The sequence below is a fragment of the Phascolarctos cinereus genome, unplaced genomic scaffold, assembly GCF_003287225.1.
Source record: "Phascolarctos cinereus isolate Bilbo 61053 unplaced genomic scaffold, phaCin_HiC Scaffold_4;HRSCAF=312, whole genome shotgun sequence".
In the NCBI taxonomy this organism is placed as follows: domain Eukaryota; kingdom Metazoa; phylum Chordata; class Mammalia; order Diprotodontia; family Phascolarctidae; genus Phascolarctos; species Phascolarctos cinereus.
Window position 1 is genome coordinate 451,505,477 of NW_027555847.1, and position 14,997 is coordinate 451,520,473.

A 14,997-nucleotide genomic window follows, 5' to 3' on the forward strand; every position below is an offset into this window, starting at 1 on the left:
AAAACTGTGAGACTGAACCAGTCACTCTTTCTCTCTTTCAGACTTTCTTATCTGCTGTGTCCATGTGTGGATAAACTGGGATCTTCACCCTCTAGATATAGCAGGGAGGGAAAAGGAGCAGAAAAAGAGAAAAGGACAACTATTTCTGTCACATCAGTTTTAAAGGTACAGACAGCCAGTCAAAGGAGGTTACTCCCACTCATGTGGCAGGGGACACAACAGCCTCTGTGTTAGACAAACAAGTTCAGGTTAAAATGAGATATTGTGGTTAAATAAAAATGAACAAAAACATTAAGGTCTGGCAAAAATTACCATGGTATCATGGGCTACCAGAAGGAAGAAACAATCCTTTCCTATGCACAATATGTACATTGTTACCTTGCATATTTTATACAAAAGGATCTGTTTCACCCCATAGAAACCCATCCATCTACCCATACATATATACATACATACACATACATGCATACATTAAACCTAGCAGGTTTAGCAACATTCCATAAATAATGCAAAACAAAAGCAAAATACAAAACCCCAAACATATAAAGACTCACAGTACCCTATGAATAACAAACACAGTTTTCCTTCCTTTCTCGTAAGCTCTCCAAACTCATGCATTCTATGGTTTGGACTCTCCTTGGAAGAGAAATACACTTCAGGTTGCTACACAGGCAATGCTCCAGAACAGTAGTGATTGCTACTTTGACCCTATAGAGAGAGATGCAGGCAGGCATCAAAGCAGGTGCTGCTACCCTGAACACATAAACTCCCCCTAGAAAGAATTGTTTGTTGTTTTTATTGTTCAGTCATGCCCAACTCTTCATGACCCTATTTGGAGTTTTCTTGGCAAAGATACTGGAGTGGTTTACCATTTCCTTCTCCAGCTCATTTGACAGATGAGGAAGCAGAGGCAAACAGGATAAAACAACATGCTCAGAGTCATATAGCTAGTAAGTATTTGAGGTCACATTTGAACTCAGGATGAGTCTTCCTGATTTCAGGCCCATCACTCTAGCTATCAGAAGGAAGAATAGCAACTGTTAGCAGCACTCTCCTTTAGTCATTCCTGTAGTATCTAAATAACATGTAAATTATGATTGAGGACAAAGTTCAGATCTTTTACCTCCTGATATTTAAGTTTTAGTCCCTCGTTTATCCTTCAGTTCTGGGGGGCCATATGCTTGATTTTCTACACTCAAACTGGCATTGCCCCCAAACTCCCAACTCTGTCTAGACAGCTGGATTTAGGGTATCCTTGTCTTGCTCCAATAGGTAGGCACTGCTCACGAACCTAGGTTGAGAAGTAGGAAACTTGTCAAGACACAACAACCTATATCAGAGATGGGATTTTTTACTGTCTATAAAGGGAAAGTTGGGAAGCCATTTTATGGCTGTTATTCTATGAAACGGGCCTACCATTGTGCTGCAGGAGGACTAGATTTCTGGTTGGCATAGGACTTGGAAACTGCAAAGATTGCTTACAGATATGTTTCATATGGGAAAGCATTTAACCAGAAACCATATTTGCTGCTTATTTGCTGCAGTATCTGAGGTCTGGTTATTTGTTATTCTAGGTATGTGCCAATAGATTTATTTGGTGGCCCAAAATATTATTCACACATGACCTGCCTTTCATTTCCCCGGCACACTGACAGACTTACATTTGCTACTTTCCAATCTCTGAAAATAATCCTACCAAACCCAGAAGAACTTTTTATTGTACTTTTATGCTGCACCTTTTAGTACTTGTTTTTGTGTACCTGCTTTCTCTCATCAATTAGAATAGGGTTTCCCAACTTGGAGTATGCATGAATCCAGAGAGCATGAGAAGCTTGTCAAGGGGAAAGGGGAATATCTGATAAATAATTATATTGTGCTATTGAAGTATTCTAAAAGCAGTCATATTAGTGAAAAATGTGCGGCTTTGTTAAACAAATTTATGATGCTAAAAATGTTGCTATGTACTGAATACTTTCCTTTATGAAAATCAATTTATCTCTTAAATTCTTACATTCACATACATGACGAAGTATAGAATGCATTTTCTTTCATATTGAATAAGGGCTGTACTGGAAAGATTTTAGTGAAAGCCCAGGGTTAAAGGGACCCAGAAATATTAGTAACCCTTACATTAGACAATAAGTTTCATAAAGTCAGAGATTTTATCCTATAACACTAATAATAATAGCAGCTCACCTTAATGTTATACTTCACAGTTTATAAAGTACTTTTCAAAAACTATAGCCTTGTAACATAGGTAGTATAAATATCATTATCCCCATTTTCCAGATGAGGAAATAAGCTCAGAGAGATTAAGTGACTTGGCAAAGGTAAACCAGAAAGCAAGAGATGGAGCTGGAATTCTAGGTCCCTCCACTCCAAATTCTGTTCTGTTTTTCTTCTTTAATTATTCCATACCACCTAACACAATGTTTTGCACATAGTAGGTCCTTTGGTAAATATTTATTGATGTCAACTCATTGAGGTGACTTTGATCAAGGCCTGAGTAGCATTATGTTTGCCTATTGCCTGTTGCCTATCATTATCCTGGGTGCTGGAGTTACAAGTATGAGGGAGAAAAAACCCTACTTGCAAGGAGCTTATGTTCTAATGGGGGAAATAAGTGCATATAAAAATATCTTCAGCAGAAATGTAATTTAAATAACTTTATATGCACCCAAATATTTATTCATAGCAGAAGTTTTTGAAGGTGCAAAGAAATGGAAGCAAAGTAGATCCTCTTCAAACTGGGAATGACTTCATAAGATATGAGATATGAATGTAATGGAGTGGTACTATGCTATGAGAGTGATAAGCATGACTTACGAACTGATGTAAAAGGAAGGAAGCCAAATCAGAAAAAGGATCTGCCAAATGACTATGACAATATAAATGGAAAGAACAAAAGGAGGAAAATTAATGAAAATGGATGCTGCTGAAATTTAAAGACCAAACTTGTCCCCAAAGAAGAGATTTGAGAAACCACCCCTCCCATACACACTTCTTAGCAGATATCAAGTGTGGTTATGGAAAGTTGCAAAGCTATGGGGACCAGACAGTTTTATTAATGATTCAGTGAGGCAAGAAAGAGTCTCCACTGGTGCTTAAAAAAAAAAAAGACCCAAGGAACTTTTATTCATACAATCTTCCTACTGGGGCTGACTGACTTTCTTACTCTTTTCCAGACACACTTCTCCCCCTTTAAAGCTACTCCCAATGTTCATTTTAGGTCACCTTGATTAAAAAAAAAAAGGTTACTGAAGAGAGGGAAAGAATGCAGTGTGACCTTCTCAAAGTGCTGGACCTCCCCTAATGCTGGCCCTGCCAACTGGCAAATCTAACATGACCTATACAAGATTAGCTCTGACATCTATGTCAAGAGACCATGTCAAGGTCTTGACATGGGGTAAGGTGTAATTCCCAAATCATCATAATTCCCTTAAATATCTTTTGCACATCTTCTACAATACTGGGGGAAGAGCAAATCTTTTGAAGCAGCCATTTTCTTGGGAAACAGAATACCCTGGCCAGTTTCTCCACTAGAGCTGGGTCTGTATAGAATTGTTGGAATAGAGATTTCCTGCCCAAACTCTACTACTCCTGACTGTCTATTTTCCTTCTTGTGGTAATTTTTAATAAAGGCTATAGCCAGAAACAAAATTGCATTTCTGCATATCAGACCACCTTCTATCCCTGGTGTGAGCAGCCACAAGGGAATGACCTTGGATCCTGTTCATTGACCTGAATCTGGTATGGATATTAGGACTGGAAGATGCCAAAAGGTGTCTTATTTCTTGTAACAACAGCAGACAACTGTGGAGCAGCTGGGATACAAGTTTAAAGCTTGTTAAGAATAGCTGGAGTATTTTGAATCCCAGCATCATATAGCCACTTGTGGGTTTGTTAGAAATAGAAATCAAGTCAACTCAAGCCCTTGGATTCTTGGAATGAGTGGAAACCAATCCTCCTGTCCCCCCTTTCTTTGGAATGCCAATATGTGCAATGTGTGCAGATTCAAGTATTTTCAAAAGCTCTAAACCCAAGCATTGACGTAAGCACTTGAAAAAGAGAAGCTATTTCAGCAGCAAAGCAGTGTCCAGTTTCTCATCTTTGGGTGAGGCATACATAGCATAAGTTCAGTGACATGTGAGAATTAGTCATAGCTGTTAGGCTAGCATATCTGCCTGGGTGTCATGATTGCCAGTACATTACATGGACTGCAATAATGGATGAATGGACGTTAATATTTCTAAGAAGTGAAGGCATAACTTCAGTGGACTTGGCAGTGATGATAGATGAGGGAGATCATGAATTACTAGCAACTGCATTAAAATGATATTATTTTTCAGGCCTTAAACCTAAAAATACACATCTAAGCTACAGGTATATGAGTAATGTGTCCTGGAATTTTAACTGTATCCAAGCCTATCAGTTATCAAGCCAACTAATGGCACTAATAGTCACAGAAACTGCCATTGCTGATTTGTTTTCAATTAAAAAAATCAGAACATTTTGAGTGCCATGAAAATCTTGGAACAAGATGCTTCCTAGATTGTTATATATGTCTTCCTCAATTTAAACCCTGTATTCTATCTACCCTGCCAGATTGCCTCTACTGTTGGAAATAAAGACTATCATAATTTACTTATCTCTGCCAAGTTATAATCTATGCCAGGGACTCACTGCCTTGTAGCACTGTCTACAAATTATGTACTATACTTTCTCTTTTTCATCATTCAAATAGCTCCTAGTACTTCCCTAGTACTTTTATAATTTGTCATGAAGTATTAATATTAATGAAATTCCATTTCTGTAATTTTGAAGTAAATGGCTTAACGTAATTCAACAAGCATTTTAAAGTGCCTACTATGTGCCAAGTATTGCGGATACAAAGAGAAAAAGAAATGCCTCCTGCCATCAAGTAGCTTATATTCTTCTGGAGGATACAGGATGTATACAGATAAGTAATTACAAGATGGAGAGCTTGTGAATAACTGTGGGGGAAGGAGAGGGGAAAGGCTTTATGTGCTCTAAGTCTATGAATCCACTGTAGCAAGATATTATGTGGTGTGACCAACTTCATTTGTAGGCTACTTCTCAATCATGTCACTTAACTGATTGTTATATTACTTTTATTTCTCATGTCATAAGGCATTCCAGAGGCATGAATGTTTTATTTCTTATTAATTAATACACATATCTTTTTTTCATAAATAATGAATTAGTTGGTTTGGATTCTTACCCCAGTTTTTAGATAGTACTTTGAAAATAAACCAGAGAAACCTTTGTTGTCAGTATTAGTTACTCATATACAATTAATTTATAAATAAAATCAACAATAAAGCAAAGCCATGCAATGATTTACAATATTTTTGCCAGAAGAATATTTGTAAGCCATAGTCACCTGAGAGCCTCATCATAACAGTAGATGCTTTTCTTCACTCCCATTAACATAATTTCACTATTAAGTTTACTCCAGATTCTGATTAAAGTTTCTTAAGAATTTTTATGTTCTGTCTTCTGTGGTGGCTCTGAGGTCAAAATGAAGTTCAATCCCTTTGTGACCTCTGACTGAAGCAAGAACTGTAAGAGGCATTTCAATGTCCCTTCCCGCATATGTAGGAAAATGATGTCTTCTCCTCTTTCTAAGGAGCTGAGACAGAAGCACAATGGCCCCTCCATGCCCATTCGAAAAGATGATAAAATCCAAGTTGTTCGAGGATGCTACAAAAGACAGCAAATTGGCAAGGCAGTCCAGGTTTACAGAAAGAAATATATGATCTACATTGAGTGCGTGCAGGGGGAGAAGGCTAATGGTACAACTGTCCATGTGGGCATTCATCCCAGCAAGATGGTTATCACAAGGCTAAAGCTGGACAAAGATCACAAAAAGATCCTTGAGCGAAAAGCCAAATCTCGCCAAGTAGGAAAAGAAAAAGACAAATATAAGGAAGAAATTATTAAGAAGATGCAAGAGTAAAAAATTACATGGCTGTAATTAAATTTCTAGATTAAAAAAAAAATTTCAGGTTCTTATAAAGAATAAGAAGCAAATATGAGGATATTTTACCTGACATAATAGTTAGGAAACTCTTCTTTGTCCTCTCTCCAGCCATCACATAAAGTAGTCTTTCCAGAATACACACTATAAACTGCCAGTTTCTCACAGACTCCTCATAGAATTCTTTTTATAATTTTTCTTTATAACACTACAGCCATAATAACCATTTTGACAAGGAAGAAATTGCTCCTCCCTTTCTACCTTTCTGTCTTCTGTACATATAGATCACGTATCATCAGTCAAAGATATTCACATGACTCCAGAGAAACATTTCACAGCAATTTGGTTTTGACTGAATTCAAACTCTCATATCTGACTGCTTTTCTCAATATTCCATTTGAATATTAAAGATACAGTTACAGTATCTATACTCTCTACGGGAGCCTAGCAAAAGAAGTGTTGTACTATGAACACTAATAAGTAGATTCTGGGATAAAGATGTGGATGTACTTGTCTGATACATTGCTAAATGACTCACTCATACACTTAGAAAATGGCGTATTTTGGCCATTTACATTGGTCAGATTAGCAACCTGCTGTTTCAAAATGTAAGATTCTTGATTAAAGAGTAACTAATCTGTTTGTTTCTTAGGGCAGCCAAACCACAGAATCTTTGCTGTCTTTTTTTCTTTATTAGAAAAGTGATTTGATCACACAAAAATCCTCTTCTGCTTAATGTTTTTTGGAACAAGACCTGTGATTTAATTGATAAAGAGCAGAGGTTCTCAAACTTTTAGTCTCAGAACTCCTTTATACACTTAAAACTTATTGAATACCCTAAAGAGCTTTTGTTTATATGAGTTCTATCAATATTTATCATATTAGAAGTTAAAACTGATAAATTTCAAAATATTCATTCATTTAAAAATAATAGTCAACTCATGTTAATACAAATAGCATATTTTATTAAAATAGTTCTATTTATTAAAATAAAAATTCATAATGAGAGTAATATTGCTTTAAATATTTTTGCAAATCTCTTTAAATGTCTGGTTTAATTAAAGCAGCTGGATTCTCATAGATGTTTCTGAATTCCATCTATAACGATATGTTGTTTTGGTTGAAGTATATGAAGAAAATTCAGCCTCACACAGATATGTGGCTAGAAAAGAAAGGAGGATATTAGTAGGTAAATAATACCTCTAGTATTATTATGAAAACAGTTTTGACCACATAGACCCTCCTAAAGGGTCTCAGGGACCCCCAGGAATCCAGGAACCACACTTTGAATATTATTGATACAGAGAATTCTTGGTGAGGAAATTTCCTTTCCAATGAGAACAGCAACTGCTCTAGAACAGGTCTTAGTGCCTGGGGACACTAAGAAGTTAAACCACTTGCTCAGTCACATGATCAATATATGTCAGAAGCAGGACTTAACTGCCTAGTCTTTCTGACTGCGACACTAGTTTTCACTCTAGTAGCCCACGTTGCCTCTTCCATTTAATTTTCATGACCTAATTGCTATAATCTCACCAAAAGATGAACTATGGACTATTTTCTTTGCTGCACTTCATTGCACAAGCACCATCTCAAAAAAAGTCAAATTCAAGGCTGTTACATTCACACCATACATAATTTTCACTTCCTGTCTAAAAATGATTCAAGCTATAGATAAAAAAAAAATTCTAAAAGGTGATGCCCACAGGAAATAACTAAATTCAAACTTGGAAGATGAAGCCTAAATTTTTAAAATGTTGTTTCTTATCCTTTTTTAACTACAAGAGTAACACTTCAAAAATCAGCCACCATCTGATGTCACTAATTGGAATAATTTTATTAGTTAATTATCCCTCAGGGAATTAGTATTTCAGCAGTATCTCTGGCATTTACATGATAGTAAATAAAGTAGCTAACACAGTTTTCTCTGTCAGAGTATGTTTGAAACTACCCAGAAGGTTTTAATTTAAAGCCAAATAGGGGCCTTATTCACAATGAATATCTCAAAGTTTCTGTTTTTCTTTTTGTGTATGGACTTGTTATTTCATCAGTACATGGAAGTCCCACTGTAGAAAATTTTTTGGCGATATATTGTCCACTCAGGACACTGAGAGGTTATATGACTTGCCCATGGTCATACAGCTAGAATGTGTAAGAGAGAGTGTAATAGGGGTCTGATGCAATCCCTCCCATGGAAGACACTAGGGAGCTTGGTTCTAGAAAGTTATGATGGTGTGTTATGGAAGATCTCTTCTTTCCAATTTGGAGTATAAAGATGTTATGTACAAAACAAGAAAATGATAAATGTTGGAGAAGATGTGGGAAAATTGGAACACTAATGCATCGTTGGTGAATTGTGAAATGATCCAACCATTTTGGAGAACAATTTGGAACTATGCCCAAAGGGCTACAAAAATGTGCATACCCTTTGACCCAGCAATAGCACTTCTAGGGCTATATCCCAAAGAGATCATACAAATGGGAAAAGGACTCACATGTACAAAAATATTCATAGCAGCTCTTTTTCTGGTGGCAAAGAATTGGAAATTGAGAGGATGCCCATCAATTGGAGAACAGCTGAACAAGTTGTGGTATATGAATGTAATGGAATACTATTGTGCTATAAGAAATGATGAACAGGCTGACTTCAGAAAAACCTGGGAAGACTTATATGGTCTGATGCTGAGTGAAGTGAGCAGAACCAAGAGAATATTGTACACAATAACAGCCATGTTGTGTGATGACTAATATTGATAAACTTAACCCTTCCCAGCAATACAAGGATCTAAGACATCTCCGAAGGCCTCGTGATGGAAAATGCTATCCACATCCAAAGAAAGAACTATGGAGTTTGAAATCAGATTGAAGCATACTATTTGCTATTTTTTTTTCTTCTGTTGAGTTTTGTTTCCTCTTTCTGGTGGTTCCTCCTATTGGTTCTAATTTTTACTTAAAACATCATTAATGTGAAAATATGTTTAATAGGAATGTGTATGTATAACCTATATCAGATTGTGCACCGTCTTGGGGAGTGTGGTGGGGAGGAAGGGGGAGAAAAATTTTAAACTCAAAAGCACATGGAAGTGATTGCTGATAAATCAAAATAAATTAATAAAAAAAAAAAACACCACCAGGAAAAAGAAGATGTTATGTAATTGGTTCTGCTCTGTTAGTCATGACTGAGAGAAAGCTTTTTAATTGGTTTTAAAGCAAAAGCTTTATGACTGGCTATAGAGCTGGAACGAGGGTGAATTTAAAGACTCTAGTAAGGACATGTCCCTTTATCTGGTTCTTCCATTCCAAAGAGAGATACAATAGTGAAATGGACAGGCCTCTGGTTCTACCTGTTTGATGTCAGTGTGGGGCCCATCAATACGTGGCCTTAATCCTTTGCTCCTGTGTTTATTCTTTCCTAATGTAGGTAAAAAAAAAAAAGATTGGATAGCAATCAATCGACAAACATTTATTAAGTGCCTACTATGTATCAGGAATTGTGCTATGACTCTTTGAAAGGTCAGAAAGGGGAGAACCACCAGAATCTGAGATCTAGAGTCTCTATCGGGATTTGCTGAAAGCCAGACTGTGAGGAGTAAAGTCCTAAATGAACTGACTTTCCCAGTTTAACAGCAGTAGAGATGAAGATTTATCTACCCATCAGACATGCTGTATTTAGAAGTTAATTTGCTATATAGGAACCACATTAAGTCTGATTTTACTGTTTCTAGGGACTAAGATGGTATAGAGGAGAGTGTAATTCTAGTTGTTGAAGGGAACTTCTTGTTCTTGTTGTACTTCTTGAAGTGTCTTCTCAGTAAATGTGTGTGTGTGTGTGTGTGTGTGTGTGTGTGTGTGTGTGCGTGCGCATGAAGAGTGTGGTCAGGACATTCATTACATAATCCCTATAACTATCCTAAATCCAGTCTACCAGGTTACCACTACTTCTCTATTATCTTTATTCAAACATTTTACAATATCTCAGAGCAGATATTTTTAATTAGAATTTTAAAAGTTCTTTTCTTATTTGAGTATTTGCTTATAGGCTCTAGAAAAGGTAGTCATTCTTACTGAAGAAGTCACCCTAATAGTCAACATTAATCTGCTCAAAGAGAAGCAATACTTTTAAGTCTCCTAATTAAAGCAGTACCAATCTGGTCAACCAGACCCTTACAAGCCAGGAGTAGTGAAGTAACCTAAATTTGTGAATAATGGACAGTAATAATAATGAACTACAAAATCACATAGAACCCCCAGGCCAACTGGGGTGGCAGAGGTGATATTTGTAACTAATTAGCCAGGAATCTTTGAAAGGGCTGTCAAGTAGAAAAATGATTCTTCTCTTTTCCCTTGACCTCAGAAGGCAGCTAGAATTAATAGGGAGTAGATGGAGAGAGGAAGATTTCAGCTTAGCGCAAAGAAAAATTTCTTAATAATTATAGATGTCTAAAAGGAGAGAGCAGGCTAGCTTGGTGGCAGGATAGTAAGCTCCTTATTCTAGAAGTTGTTGAAGTGGTGTCTGAATGACTACTTGTTGAACAAATCATGATAGGGGTAGGGGATTCCTGTTCAGGTATAGGTTGGACTTGGTAATCTCTGAAGTTCTTTCTAACTGTGAGATTCTTTCATTCTGAGGTCAAATTTATTCAGTGTTTTCGTGTGTGTGTGTGTGTGTGTGTGTGTGTAAAAGCTCCTTTGGAGGTCAAATAATCTGTTGTGATAAAGGAGGAATTGTAGAAATACTGAAAGTCTTCTCCTGCACATTGAATGGACCCCCCTGGGGAGGATTTATTGGAGAATATGGACAAGAGTTACACAGAATTGAGAAGGCAGAGATGGGTTGTGTTCAGTATTGTTCAGGGAATGCATACTTGGGGATCCATGGGAGTACTGAACATTCAGTGTTCAGTAATGCCCACGGTAATTGAATTGGCTGCTACTGTTGGCTTTTTTCATTCTCTGACCAACACAAAACTACATCTCATCTGTAAAGAACTTTAGTCTAAGTTTATCAGGCAAGTTTGAAAACAAGAGGTATAGATTGCATCTACTTACAGAACTAAAGATGGCCACCAGGAGGCAGATATATATTGCTTGACAATCACTATTTCTAGAAATAGAATCATAGAATTTTATGTTTGTTAGAATCTCTGAAATTATCTAGTGAAAATTCTGTCTTTTGCAGATGGTAAAATCAAGGCCTGAGAGGTTATGGAACTGGTCTTAGATTATTATATACTATGATATTCCATTGGAAATTGATGAAAGATTTAATTATTTTTAAGTTGGCACAGTGGATAGAGCACCTGGAGTCAGGAATACCTGAGTTCAAATCTGGCTTCATATACTTCTTAGCTGTGTGACCTTGGGCAAGGGTCACTTAACCACTTAGCTGGGCAAGTCACTTAACCCTGTTTGCCTCAGTTCTTCATCTATAAATTAACTGGACAAGGGAATGGCAAACCACTCCAGTATATTTGCTAAGAAAATCCCAAATGGGGTCATGAAGAATTGAACATGACTGAACAACAACAATATGACCTGAATTTCACAAATGATTGAGACATTTATACAGTTTTAAATAAGGAGATTTATTTTACTATAGGGCAAATGATGTTGAAACTTTCACTAAACCAAATTCTTAGTGAAGTGTTTTGGTTGACAATATCTTTTTAGTTGAAGGCTAAGCAGAAAACCATTTTCTATTTCAATTTTTACTACTAGAAGTAATATGTCAGTATATTTTCCTACCTTAGTAAGTAGAGTATACTAACTAAAACATCTCTCTGATGATTCAGGACTTATATCTACCTTGAAGCCATCATTTTGAACATTATTTAGGATTGACCAGTACTATGGATACAAAAAGAATGCAAGATTTGGTTGAATATGGAATGATCTAATAATGTACTCCCCATTTCTTTTTTTTTCTGCTGAAATCATTTTCAACTTCTTTTTTTTATGATTTGCTTGTTCCCCTCTAAAATGAATTGAAAGCAAAAAATCTCAAATATTGAGGGCTTTGTTTAGTTGCATTTTAGTTAATCCAGATCTTGTTGTAAGTAATTTGCAGGTAATTATTCAGGGGGGAAAGTTCTATTTTTTTTCCTCCACACTCTCTCAGTTATTTCAATAAGTATTTATTTTTTGTTGACACTTGTTGATTTAAAACAAAGATATATCAAGGCAAAGCCCACAAAATGTTTCTCCAATGCTATTTAGCATTAATGTCATTAACCTATCTCCACCAATGAAACTCTACTGCAATACTGGTTTAGCTGAATGACATCCTAGTCCTGCTCAATGCTCTCCTCTGTAGCTCTCCTCCACTCAGCACAGACTCAGTTCCCATTGTGAGCCTTCATTCCTCAATCCTCAGTTGAAGGTATAGTTCAGTAATTCTCCATATCTGGAAAAAATGATTGCTGCTTCCTAAAAATGATTCCACTTACTGCAAATAGCTACAGATACACAGACACACACACACACACACACACACACACACACACACACGCACGCACGCACCTTCCACAGAAAGACACTGTGTGGGTTGCAGCTTTGCCATTATAATGTGAATATTGTGAAAGACTCCCACGTGACATGAAGGGCAGAGGGTATGCTTTGGGGGATTTCTTGCTTCTCTTTCTCATTACTCTCAAGCAGGCAATCCATCACTGCTGACTCTCACTGCAAGCACACAGGCTCACAAGGATCAAAAAATGATGAGGTTTATTTATAGATCAAAGAAAGCCCATAGAGTTTAGAACAGAGCTTATCATGAACTGGCCCTCCCCCCAGGAAGTCTGCTGATGGAGATCCCTGGGTCCTAAATCTAGAGATATAAAGGACTTTCTTGATTACTGTATCCAGTTCAAACCCCTCATTTTATAAAGGAGGAAAATGAAAACCCAGATAGGCTAATTGACCTGCCTAATATCACTTAAGCAGTGAGTGCTCCTTCCTACTGTTCCACAAATACCATTCGTTGTGTTTTGGTCATGACCTGGGTAAGGATCACCAGTGGTGTGGCCTATAGTTTGGTTTCTCAGTAATGCCTCCTACTGAGGATCTTGCAAGCCTTGGAAGTGAAGCTCCTCACTGGAACAGTAAAGTACAGCTTTTTCCCTGTTGAAAGGCTCTGCTCTTCCTTCAGCCCTCCACAGTTCTCAGCAGGTGATACTTGTCACTTTCTTCCACAGATCTGTCAGTGGGGCCCAAGAAGTATGATATAACTCCTTAGGCAAACCTCTCTTCAGAGACAAGGGATATTTCTCAGCTCCCTTTCCTTATCTAGAGACACCTGGACTATCTGTATCCGTCTTTAATGCAAGTCTGAAAAAGGAACCCCACTCTGGCTTTTTCCTTGTGCTAAAAGTCCCCGCCAGGCTCTGGCCTTAGACAAACTTGCCTAGATATCAGGAGCACACTTTCTTTTTCATTTCATAAGCTGGTTTCTGTGCTCAGTAGCAGGTGGGGTAGGGTAAATTTCACTACTTGGCATCTTCTCTCCCCCAGGTCCTGGATGGTGCATTTTCCAGCCACTATCAGCATCACTCAGGATCTAGAGATCAGTAGAACTCTTCATTTTTTTGCATATTTTATTAATTTATTTTGATTTATCAATAATCACTTCCATATGCTTTTGAGTTTAAAATTTTTTCTCCCCCTTTCTCCCCACCACCCTTCCCAAGACAGTGCACAATCTGATATAGGCTATACATTTACATTCCTATTAAACATATTTTCACATTAGTGAAGTTGTAAGTAAAAATTAAAACCAATAGGAGGAATCATCAGAAAGAGGAAACAAAACTCAACAGAAGAGGAAAAAAAAAGATAGCCATTCAACTTTCACAGTTATGATTACTATCTGTGTCTTTTTCTCCATCCTTTTCCCCCCGTTTATGCTTTTCTTTCTCCTCTCTCCCTTCCCCCCTCACCAGTACTTTGCTTTTGACCACCACCTCCTTCAGTCTCTCCTCCCTTCTATTATCCCCTTCCCCCCTCTTCCCCTTCACCCCCACCGCTTCTTCCTCCCTTCCATCCCCCCCTTTTCTTTCCCTTTTCCCTCCTACTGCCCATAGGGCAAGTTAGATTTCCATACCTAACTGATTATGTTATTCCCTTCTTGAGCCAAATCTGATGAAAGCAAGGTTCAAACAATGCTCACCCCCTCCCTTCTTTCCCTCTGCTGTAATAGGATTTTCTGTCTTTTCCTGTATTGCAATTAACCCTTGCCTGCCTCCTCCTTTCTCAGTACATTTTCTAACATCAGACTAATCCACTTACTTGGATCCATTTAACCCACTTGATTAGATTTTTTTTATCATTACATCAACTAATATCCACCCCCTTTATGTACACTCCTTTAACATGGTGTAATAAAATACAGTTCTCAAGAGTTGCAAGTGTCATCTTCCCTTGTAGGGATGTAAACAGTCTGCCTTATTAACAACATTTTGTATCTTTCTGTCCCATTTACCTTTTTATGTCTTTCTTGAATCTTGTACTTGAAGATCAAATTTTTTGTTGAGCTCTGGTCTTTTTATGAGGAAGTTTTGGAAGTCCCTATTTTGTTTAATATCCCACCACCTCCCTTGAAGAATCATGCTCGTTTGCAGGGTAGTTAATCCTTGGCTGCACTCCAAGCTCCTTTGCCTTATGGAATATCATGTTCCATGCCCTGTGGTCTTTTAATGTAGAAGCTGCAAGGTCCTGTGTAATCCTGTGTTTCCATGATATTTAAATTCTTTCTTTCTGGCTGCTTGCAGCACCTTCTCTTTCATCTGGTAATTTTGGAATTTTGCTATTATATTCCTTGGCATTGTCAATTTGGGATCTCTTTCAGGTGGTGATCAGTGTATTCTTTCTATGGTTATTTTACCTTCTGGTTCTAGGACTTCTGGGCAGTTTTCCTTTATGATTTCCTGAAAGATACTGTCCAGGCTCTTTTTTTCATCATGATTTTCAGGTAGTCCAATGATTTTTAAATTGTCTCTCCT

The 14,997-nt window shown here is 37.3% G+C and overlaps 1 pseudogene; it reads left to right on the forward strand.

Annotated features, from left to right (window-relative positions):
• Window positions 1-5,542: 5,542 nt before the first annotated feature.
• On the forward strand, window positions 5,543-6,095 carry LOC110199201 (ribosomal protein uL24-like pseudogene; annotated as a pseudogene).
• Window positions 6,096-14,997: the final 8,902 nt, after the last annotated feature.